This window comes from Papaver somniferum, unplaced genomic scaffold (assembly GCF_003573695.1).
Source record: "Papaver somniferum cultivar HN1 unplaced genomic scaffold, ASM357369v1 unplaced-scaffold_150, whole genome shotgun sequence".
Classification (NCBI taxonomy): domain Eukaryota; kingdom Viridiplantae; phylum Streptophyta; class Magnoliopsida; order Ranunculales; family Papaveraceae; genus Papaver; species Papaver somniferum.
This window is the reverse complement of record NW_020624377.1, coordinates 2,053,388-2,064,780: the sequence shown is the minus strand read 5'-3', so window position 1 is coordinate 2,064,780 and position 11,393 is coordinate 2,053,388.

The following is an 11,393-nucleotide window of genomic DNA, read 5'->3' as shown; positions in this document are numbered from 1 at the left end:
CAGCTAAGAATAAGCCATGAGAAGGAGTAATGAGATATATTGATTATCTAATATTAATTCATGGAATTCAGCCGGGAATAAGCCATGAAACGGAGTAATGAGATAAAATAGATTATTTTTCTAGGAATTCAATTGATGAATGTTGCACTAGAATTTGATCTGTGAATTGCTCTATACTAACACGCAATATGTCTAGGAGCATTATGTTTATTCAAGAATTGAGGTATTAGATGATAGAGGCATCATACTCGTTCTGAATATTGATTCTGCATAGTCAGGGAACAGTGTGGCATCCTGAAGATGTAGCGCTCTATACTAGCATGCAATATGTCTAGGAGTCGTCCAATCATTAAGAGATTCTATACATATGCATTCTACATAGTCAGGGAATAGTGTGGCATCCTCAAGACGTTAACGCTCTATATTGGCATGCAATATGTCTAGGAGTTGTCCAATCATTTCGATTCTATGCAGAAGTGTTGATGAAATATGCAAAGTGTTGAAAAGCTCAGTTGAGAGGCTTTACGAATAACATATTCATGCAGAGTTCTGAGAGGGCGTACGCTCATTCAGAGATTGTGAAATGAGATTTCACGAATCCTACAATATGAGTTTCACATACGTGTCTGAAGACGTGTCAGAAACATGCAAGATCATGATTTTACGATTTTAGCCTTTGTCGAAAATCCACCATCAACATAGATGAGTCGTTGAAAAAGGATCCTTCGTTCAATCTAATAAATTTATTTGTCTGGTTTGATCAATCTAACTATAACTACCGAAATATTCAAGTATAAATTAGCACTCAATCAACATATATCTCAAAGATAAATATAGAGAATGTCGATCTCACACAACTAATCAATCAGATTTATCAAAGATAAATCGATTCTAGTTGGATCCCATCCGATCAAGGTTTGTGCACTAAATCCACAAGATAAGAAAACTAATAAGAATTCTTCTTCGTCTTCAAATCTTCTATTGCCTTCAAATACCTGCACAATACCACTTGAATCTCTTGTGATTAATCACACATGTAGCGGAGTCTGTTAATAATGGATTATCTACTCTTAGTAAAGCTTTTAATCACTCATTTTCTTATTAGTACTTATTTTATTTCAAAAGTTTTGTCTCTGAAACTGATGTCAATTGTTTGCACTTCTTAAGAGTTGATTTGTGTTCAGTGGCCTCTCTTGTGGGGTTGTTGTTTTGGTTATAAGTACATTTTTGAGTTTAATACAAAAGAAAAAAAATATCGAAGCTTTTAAGTAGACAAATTCTGAAATGACGAGTTTTAAGCTCTTCCTATAATCAACTTAAAACTCTTTGGAAGTAAATAGTCTGAGTTACAAATCTCGTCTTGCATTTTTGCTCGCCCATATTGCGTGATCAAGTATTGTACCATTTTGAAATGGTATATTTAGTTAATATCGTAGCATTTTGGCATTTATCAGTTTGATGCTCTTAGAAGCTATTTTTTAATAAACTCATATAGATTTCTATCAGTAAAAAAAAAATTGGTTATTTTTGTGAAACGGTTCTGGTTTTGTCCTTTAAATGTTAACCATATGCTATATATAGTTAAGAAATATTGAATTTTAACCAACATGTTGGCTAGGAATTCAACTCATATCTGAACGATGTTTCTTTTCTTTTATAATTTAGGAATTAATTTTTCCACTACTGTTCTTTTCTTTTCCACCACTACATAGTTCAACTTGCTATAATCCTAGACGTGGAAAGTTTTAACTTTTGAAAATTTTATTCAATTTCTATTTTTATTATATTTACTTTACTTTTTTTTATTAAGGAAAATTTAAAACACTTCAAGGGAAAACTCAAATACCAACAAGTGTACGTTAAACTAAGTCAAGCGAAAACTTTGACAAAGCATAGTCAAAATCAAAACCTAAAGCATAATATAGCACGGAAAATACTTATATGTGGATGATTTTCTATGAAAGAAAAGAAAGGATCAAGAAAGAAAAATAACAATAACAATAAAAGAATCAAAAGAGCTAGATATAGATAAAAAAGAAAAAACATTACCGATGAAAGCACAAGAACCACCATCTTATTAACTGTTAGAGATATACTTAACCAAATATATGCATGATCATATATGTGCTTTATCTCATGAACAAATTAAGATTTGAGTTTTCTTTCTTTATTTGTAATTTTGAGTTTTCCTTTACACTGTATTTACTCTCGACTGATATCACAGCTACAATTATGTTAAAAACATATATGAATGTATGCTTTTGTTTTTGGTCTTTCATCAATTGAAACACATGTGTAAACTTTAAGGAATGCTATTTCAATAAGAGTAAACATTTTTTTTGTATACATATTGAAATAGCATTCCTTAAAGTTTTTATTTATTTAGGATGATGAATTCCGCTGCTCAGAGACGTTGGATGCTCGTGTACTTGGTGGTTTTTCCTTTATAGTATTGTGAAATTTTCCATATGAACCACAATCATGTTGATTTTGAATAAAATATACTGTTGCAGATTTAGTTTAAATATTTTTATAATATTGGTGCATGATTATTAGTTCCACCATCGCTAGTCCTTCTCAACAGTTCATTCTCAAGAAGTTGACGAGCATACCATCCCAATTCTCAATCGTCTTTCTGGGATTCAACAAACTCACGCAGATAAGAATCAAACTTTGTATGAAACCGAACCAGTTTCAGTTCTGAATTAACTGATTAGCGTAGCTATTATTTTTATTTTATTCCTCAAAATGATTCCATCTGAAATCATGTTGGAAAGAAGTTTATAAGATAAAATACACCAAAAAAAGATTCTATATGGAGATGCAAATTTTTTCTTCTCTTTATAATTTCAAATTCGAGTTCAGTTGATGCAAAATTTCAAAAGGATGATGCCGATTTGAGACATAGATTTAACAAAAGTGTATACTAATATATGTTTTTACATAATTACAGCCGTGATATCAGTAGGGAGCAAATACATTGTGAAGGAAAATTCAAAATTACAAAATAAAGAAAGGAAAATAAAATCTTAATTTGCTCCTGAGATCAAGTACATATATGATCATGCATATCTATAACATTAACAACACAATCGATATTGGTGTATCAACACGAAATATATTAGAAACATCGATGATGAAATTATCAATCAACATCTCACAAGAAGATACGATCTCTGATGGTAAAATCTAGAGAGATAATGAAAATAATATAGAAAATACATCAAGAAACTATGTGTATAGAAAACAGAGTGTAGGGGTATATTTATATGAATATATAGAGGTAAAGATATTGATTTGTTACAAGAAGTAAAGTTAACCAAGACGTATAAGAACTAATATCCACTCATGGATAATCAAACAAGATTTGGCGTTAATCTTATATAATTCTTACTTGTTGGTTGAGTAGTTATCAACTAATCAAGAAAACTCTATTGTGCACAAATCGCACAATATGGAATCTCATATACCACCAAATAAGAAACTCTAAAAGCGATATAAATTCAGCTAATATTAGGCCTAGATAGTCCAGACATTTTCTTCTTCAGCCAACAATTTGTGCAACATAATATGGACACGAGCAACGAATATATATGAGTTGACAAAGAAAAACATTTGGGGGAACTATTTTTTTAAAATCAACTAAATGATTATATGTATGATAAAATAATGAAAGAATTACAGATAGGCTATGCTTACCCATGGTTCTGTTTCTTTGTAGAATCAACCACATAAAGCAAAAGACTTATACTAACTCTTATTTACAATATTTTTCCATCTGACTATATCTTCAAATCTAATTGAGCTAAGACTATGAGATGGTATCGCCCAATACGAGATCGTAGATTTTATACCAATAATATAAGTTTACGAAGTCTTTTTCCAGTGTCATTGAAAGTTTTGTCATTCCTCCTCTTGCATATAGACAAAAACATGGCATATGGAACGATATTCCACATCCAATTTTCCAAAGTAGGTTGTGAACCATGAGGTTCTTTCAATCCAGGATTATATGATAAGAGATTAAATTTACAAGATTGGAATTTGTCATTGATCTATTTGAAATATAACCAACCAAACCAATTTTGGCTTAAAAAAACTACTCAACCGTAATAAATAGGGGTTGAATTTTATCTTTGAACCAACTTTTTTTTTTAAAAAATTTCTCACTGATAATCTAAACCTAACTTGTCAAATAGTGTTATTTAAGTCTGTTAGAGCATAGCTTGGTCGACCTCGCATGGTTGTTATCTCAAGCATGTTTGTCAATGTCAGTGATCAAAACTATGAGTCTTAATTTCTAGTTTACATAGCTAAGTCTCGGACTAGGATAGAAAAGTGTAGTTGAGCTCAAGGACTTCATGGCGATTCATCATATAACGACGAAGATCTACACAAGGAACCGTGGAACTTCATCAACAAAAAGGTATGTGGAGACTTGAACTTATCTATCACTCAAAAGTCTATCTCTTATATCTACTACTTCTTATGAGACAAAAGTCGTATGTTATATAGACTGGATCATCCACATTTGATATTTCGAGCCGAGTATATCTCGTCTATCTATATCTCGAAATCATGTGTTGGTAAAGCGTTTCGCTTTGATCGGGTTTATCTTCACCTAATGAAGAAAGTCATATTGTTTCAATCACTTTGAAAATCGCTTTGACGAGAAATAATGTAACAACTATATAACGTCCTCTAAGAATGTTTCAATGGTTGGAATGAGAGTTTAGGTCAATATAAGCAATGATGGATATAATAATTGTGTGGTAACACATATGTGCATAAGTCCTATTCTTTAATCCGAAGTTTGCGAACTTTGTTGATTGAGAGAAACCGGAGGAATTGGCTTTGCCAAGTCCGCGAACTGACGGAAGTTCTCTTGCCGAGATTTCTGCTGGGATTTTCCAAAAACTCGTTTGCGTGTTTATTCCGCGAACTCAGTCCGCGAACCTAGTCCGCGAACTGGCGGAAGTCTCCTTGCCGAGATTTTCTGCTGAGTTTGGAAAACTCTGCCGGTTGTCTTAAGTCCGCGAACTTGCTTGCGTACTTGAGTGGGTTATGATCTAAAGATGTGCTCTGAACATGAAACTTAAATTACTAAGGAATGCAGTATGCAAACCGTGGCTATAAAGTTCATGAGCAGATTCAAATCGAATCGAATCATCTTTGTTTCAATTGTGTCTTGTGTAGTTACATAATATCTCATAGCAATTGAACAACTCTCTAACTAGTTCATTTGAGTCAATTGAACTAGTTATGGTGAAGAATAACAAGGTTAATATGAAATGCTCATATGGTTAACCTTTTGGGTTACTATGTTGAACCAACATACACGTACACGTTTGGGCACGGTTTTCACAAACCCAGTAAACGTATATCTCAAGTGTGTGTGACAAGCTAAGTTTTCGATCTAACGGTTGAGAAATATTAGCTTGAATCTAAATCAGGTTTTCATCTAACGGTGAATATTGATTGCTTTGTAACTAAGGCAAAACCCTAATTTGAAGATTATATATAGGAGACATCTAGCAATGGGCAAAACTAATCCCCACACGTCTGTGTGATACTAGTGCGCTCGCTAGAGTCGATTCTCCTCTAACCTTTGGTTTTCTTCTCTAAAACCAGATTAACGACTTAAAGACTTCATTGGGATTGTGAAGCCAGACCGATACTACTTTTATCGTAGTTGTGTGATCTGATCTTGCATATTCTATCGCACGAGTACAATCTATTGATTGGCTAGAGATCGTGAGAGTTCTCCGATAGGCAAGATAAAGAAGTCAAAAACATCTTCGTATCATTGTTTGTGATTCCTCGACGACCTCTTGTGTAGTCAAGAAATATTTTTGAGAGGTGATTGATTAATCTAGGTTGTTCTTCGGGAATATAAGACCAGATTATCAATTGGTTCCTGTTCACCTTGATTTCATATCTTAAGACGGAACAAAAAACCTTGATTTCACCTTGATTTCATATCTTCTAAGGAATATGATTCATTTTAGATAATAAGTCTTCTTCCCAAATCCAAGTCTTTCTCAAATCCATCCATCTTCTTTTTTCAAATTCAAGACGAATTCCTCAAATCTATGAGTCCAGAATATTCTGCATAAATTGGGTCGCCGGAATTTCACTGGTGCCACCAGAATCTCACCCGAAAAGTCAATGTCGGCCACCTGAGATTATTCTCCGCTGAAGGAATATTTCGTCACGGCACCGTTAAAAATGATTGTCAAACTGATGGTCTTCAGTTAGTCAAGGGAATCAAGGCAGAGAGTCAGTCAGCTCATTCAGCTGTCTTAGTCACGTTGAGTTGTCTGAGTCGGATGAGTTAGGGTTTTCAAGTCATCTGGATTGTTGAGTCGACTCACTGGAGATTTTTTTATTTTTTTGATACCCTGGACTAGTGGTCCCTAGACTACATCCAAACTCCTTAAATTGGAGTGGATTTTGGAAATTACAGGGTTCGAACCCCTACCTCTACAGTGGGAGGGAGCATGAGAACCATCAGACCATTTGATGGTTCTCAACTCACTGGAGAATTAATCAAGCAGAGTCTTATCTGTTTTACGGTGATTTCCGGCTAACTCTAGGCCTTCCTTTCCTGCAAACATTCATTCAACCAATATCCTAACATTCATCTATTTCACAGGTCAATCAATTTCATTCACTACCCGTTCTTGAATCAACAACAACATAAGCTTCAATTTCTTGATTTGGGCTCTTCTTGATTCTCTTTAGAAACAACTCGGCTGCTGCAATTTCTAGTAAAAACACCAACAACTACATCTCTTTTCTGTTTCAAGCCAGTTCGAACTGAACAACGGCAAAATCTTCTAATTCTACAAAACCAGAATGAATCTGAGCAAAACCCAATCTCTAATTTCATTTGATATCACCTCCAACTCTTATTCCAACAGAGACATTGTTCATGATCTCAATTTCTTCTCTCAATCATCTTTCATTGCTTGATTCACTCAACGACCGCAGCTCCATCTTCTTTAATCTCACATTCAACCCATCTCTGATTTATTCGACCCTCATAGTCATCATCTCTTCTAGATATCTTCTTTCAACAATAATAGCAGCTTCTTCCCCATATCGATTAAAAGCAACAGGTGTTGCTGATTTCTTTTCTATTCTCTCTTGGATTGTTTGTTGATCTTGTCTAATAGAAACGACTCTACTTTTCTTTCTCGTTTTGAGTTGCAACGGCTGTTGTTTCTTTATTTCTGGTTCACAATCATTGAGAATGAATTTAGGATTTGGTTTCTCGATTTAGAGTGTAGGAATTAGGGTTGATGATGACACCTATTGAGTAAGATAAGGGCACCCAGATGGGATAGTTATTTACACCCATACTTAGGATTAGGGACACCCTGAATTGACAACCCACTTCCTTTTTCTTAAACATGTGTGCCCTGAGTAATGGGTGCCTTTAACACTTCTCTTTAAAACTCAAAACTGGCTACCCTGTAACCTGACTTGACTCCAAATATCACTTTCATGTGAAATGACTATTTTTCCCTTCTTGCCAATGTTGGATAATTTTTTTTTTCTCCGTACGACTCCTACGTACGGATAAAGCTCAAAGCACGCGTAAAATACATAATTTACAAGAAAAATAGTAAATAAAACATAAACAATAGATAATAAATAAGGTGTATCCTACACCTATCATAGCTGGAGACACAATTAACTTCTATTACTTTGATTCCCAATTTCCTTATAGCCAGTGTAGTAGCTTATCCCTAATAGCTAACACTTCCACTATATAATTCCCATTTGGATACATACGCTTACCATATCAAGCCATAAAACCTCTATCATCACTCTGACCACTCCTCCATGCCTAAGATTATCGGGAAAAAAGAAATCAATATTAAGTTTATAAAATGCATTAGCAGGGCACTACCATTTGACTATAATTTCCCTTTTGTTCACTACTTTATCCTTTTTGTAATTAGCACCAAAGTAGAATTCTCTAGTTTTTCTTATAGAACATGATTTAGTCTATTTATACCATTCCAAATACCCCAAAAGAATTAAGTAAATAATAAAGCATCAGTCAATGCCTCAAATGTTAGAATTCTGAAAAGATGAGGGTGCCGAATACACCAACAATTCTTCTGATCCGATAAGTTTTAAGCATATGAGAGTGGGAATATTGCGTTTACAATGAAATAAATACTTAATGCGAAAATAGTAAAAGCACACAAGCACCACAATTTAGAATACTCTCAAAATAAAGTCGCTACACAAATTGACTACAACAATTTCATGTAGTTGAAATCAAGAAAACTACCCCTAGTTGCTCAGTTTCCTCAGTATCCCAGCATATAAAACCAATTTGTCCTATGTACTTGAATCATCCAATATAATCCACTTCCAAGTGTTTATTTACCCCAGCCTATAAAGACTTATGCATCCAATTTTTTGGGGTCGTCTTACAAACAACAAGGGATCAAAATTGTTTGCTGACCACTCCACTACCAATCACAATACAATAGGGATAAAACATAAATACACAACTTTTTGGGCCTGTATGAAATGGGTCCATCTCTCTAATGTCTGTGAGATGATTAATTCAGAATCAAGGATCTTCCATTTAGATTTGTAATCTATTGATTTACCAAATCCGAAACTCCTTTGATACAATCAATTAAGGTTTGCAATCACCGAAAATAAACTAGTCGATTACACAAGATAAATATTTATGAAAGTTCACAAACAAACTGTTAGAACATCGTTCGGTCGAAGTCACAAGTATTGTTATGTCAAACTTGTTAATGTTAGATGATCAAAACTATATCTTAATTCATAGTCTATTAAATTCGGTATAGGACTAGGACTAAAGCATGGTAGTTGAGTATCAGAAATCATCGAGTACTCTCGAAGACTAGAGTTTGAAGAACAACCAGGACATCTTCGAGAACTTGATCAACAAAGATATGCGAAGACTGACTATTCTATTACTCATGATTTTATTTGAGACAATGTCGTCTGGCTGTAGTATATGATGAATTACAAAAGAAAAAGTTTCTAGTTCAAGCTAGTAATTGATTTAATCTAGATGCATGAATTCAACCATTGAAGGTTCATAGGTCTTATCGCTTTTGAGGTTAAGCATAATATTTATTGATCTTGTGAGGTAGAATCAACTAGGAATCTCTATAACCTTTTGAAGAGTGGGCTATAGTTGTCGTATGACTGTAGTATATGATGAATTACAAAAAAAAAAAATTGATTTCAAGCATTGAATGTTCATAGGTATTTTCTCTTTTGATATTGAGAATAATTTATTGATCTGGGGAGTTAGAATTGATAAGGAATCTCTACAAACTTTTGAAGAGAGCAATCTATCCTAATTGTTGAGGTTTGCCTGATATCTTATTTTCTCTTGAAGATCCATAAAAGAAAGCAAATTTCTATTACCTTGATTGGAAAATATATTAAAGAAAATTAATAGGCTTCTTGTTAGAGGCAGATAGGATAAAATCTTCACTTCGCCTGAAGTAACTCCCAACCTATAAGGGATGTCGGCTAGGGGATCAAATGCGTAGGGTCTTGTGATATCCAAGAGACATAAGGAGGATGATTGAAGCTGAATTTCTCGAGGGGTTGATTCAGTCTCAACTACACTCAGTTTGAAGTCTGATAGTAAACTATTTTTTTTTTTTGTAGAGGCTTAATACAGTGTGGTGTTCAAAATGGACGAGGTCCTGGGGTTTTATTGCTAGATTGCAGGTTTCCTCATTAACAAAATTGATGGTGTCCTATGTTATTTTTTTTTTTGAATATGTTGTTTATTTGTGTATTGAGATATCAATAGTATACGACCTGAACAATTTTTTTAGCTCAATAAGTAAAGATCCTATAAAACGTGTTCTTGTAATTCGTATCTTGAAAAGATTATAAGACTTTGATTTGTTGGAATTCAAATCTTGAATAGTTCGGGTACATACTAGTTTGACCTTGATATATAATCAAGAAAATGAAACTTATTGTTAGAGATCTTTACGTATTTATCGTACAAGATTTTTTCCATACAGGTTTACAAACGAAACAATTGATGGTGTAAGGATACCTCTTGTTGTCACTATTGATTCACAAATATTACGTTTATCAAAATAAACAACTTGTTGTCACAGACAATTAAGTATAGTACATCTAATAGATAATAATGTCAAGATCAAAAAAAAAGAAAAAGCTTCAAGTCTTCAATCTTAAGTAATAACAACCTACACTTCATCCAGTCTACGGAACGTATACCCACCCAAATAAATGGATAAGACGGTTCGAATATGGGAATTCAATCCCAAATGTTTACCCCAAGCGTTGGTCGCATATTCGATCCCAAATGTTTACCCCTAGCGTTGGTGCCGGGCGCACTTATCTACTCGTAACAATGCACATTTACAATTTTCTATGCTGAAAAAGTTAGCTAAAGTGAAAGTCTGCTTAAATGCTTTCAAATTTTTCCAAAATGCACATTTACAAAATCAACCTATTAAAAAGGAACAGAGGGAGTAATCTATATCCCCTTGAAATTTAATGTGGATTTCTTACCCAATGGACACATTTTTCAATTTGCAACTAGTTCATCGCAATAGCTTTTTGCCAAAACTTGGCCAGTTGGTAGCATTTGATAATAACCAAAACTAGTGTAGCAAGTTCTTTGATTTAAAGCTATGGTAATAACTTGAATTAGTTCTTTGATTAAAAATAAATAAATTCGTAACTAAAAGTCCTACACAAATACTGTACCGTATGCAAATTGGATAAAAATTCATTGTCAAATCTTGCCACCCTATTTGGTGGATCTCACTTGACTTTAAGTTCCTTCTTCTTTTTTATTTCTGCAAATGGAAAAGAAGAACACCAATTTAAACTTCACAAGATGACGAGTAACTTACGGTTGTACCTGGCTAATCTCTGAGGCAGTTTTCTTCTATCCATGTCTGCCATGTCAACGGATTTATTTTGCAAATCCCTCAATTTTTAGTTCGTGAGGTGAGTGTCAAACTTTTCTTATCCTTGGGCAAGTGAGCACACGTTTAAAACGACAACATCTGTAATTCTCAAATCAATTAATGCTTTAGGTGGAGGAATCATAAACTCTTTTACCTACTACAAAAATAAGAAAAGAAAGAAGGGCTTTGCCGAAAAGTGATATTATTATTTTGTTTATTTTTGATAAATTTTCAAACAAAAATGAAACTATGAAAATATTATTTTCCTGAAACGAAACAAACTTCAAATCAAATTGAATGCCTGAATGAAGATTACTGGAAAAATTTAAAAACTCACTACATTACAACCGTTGAACAAACACACATCACTTCAAATTCTATATCCGTTTAATTGTTGATTTTGGTCTTTTTAACCAA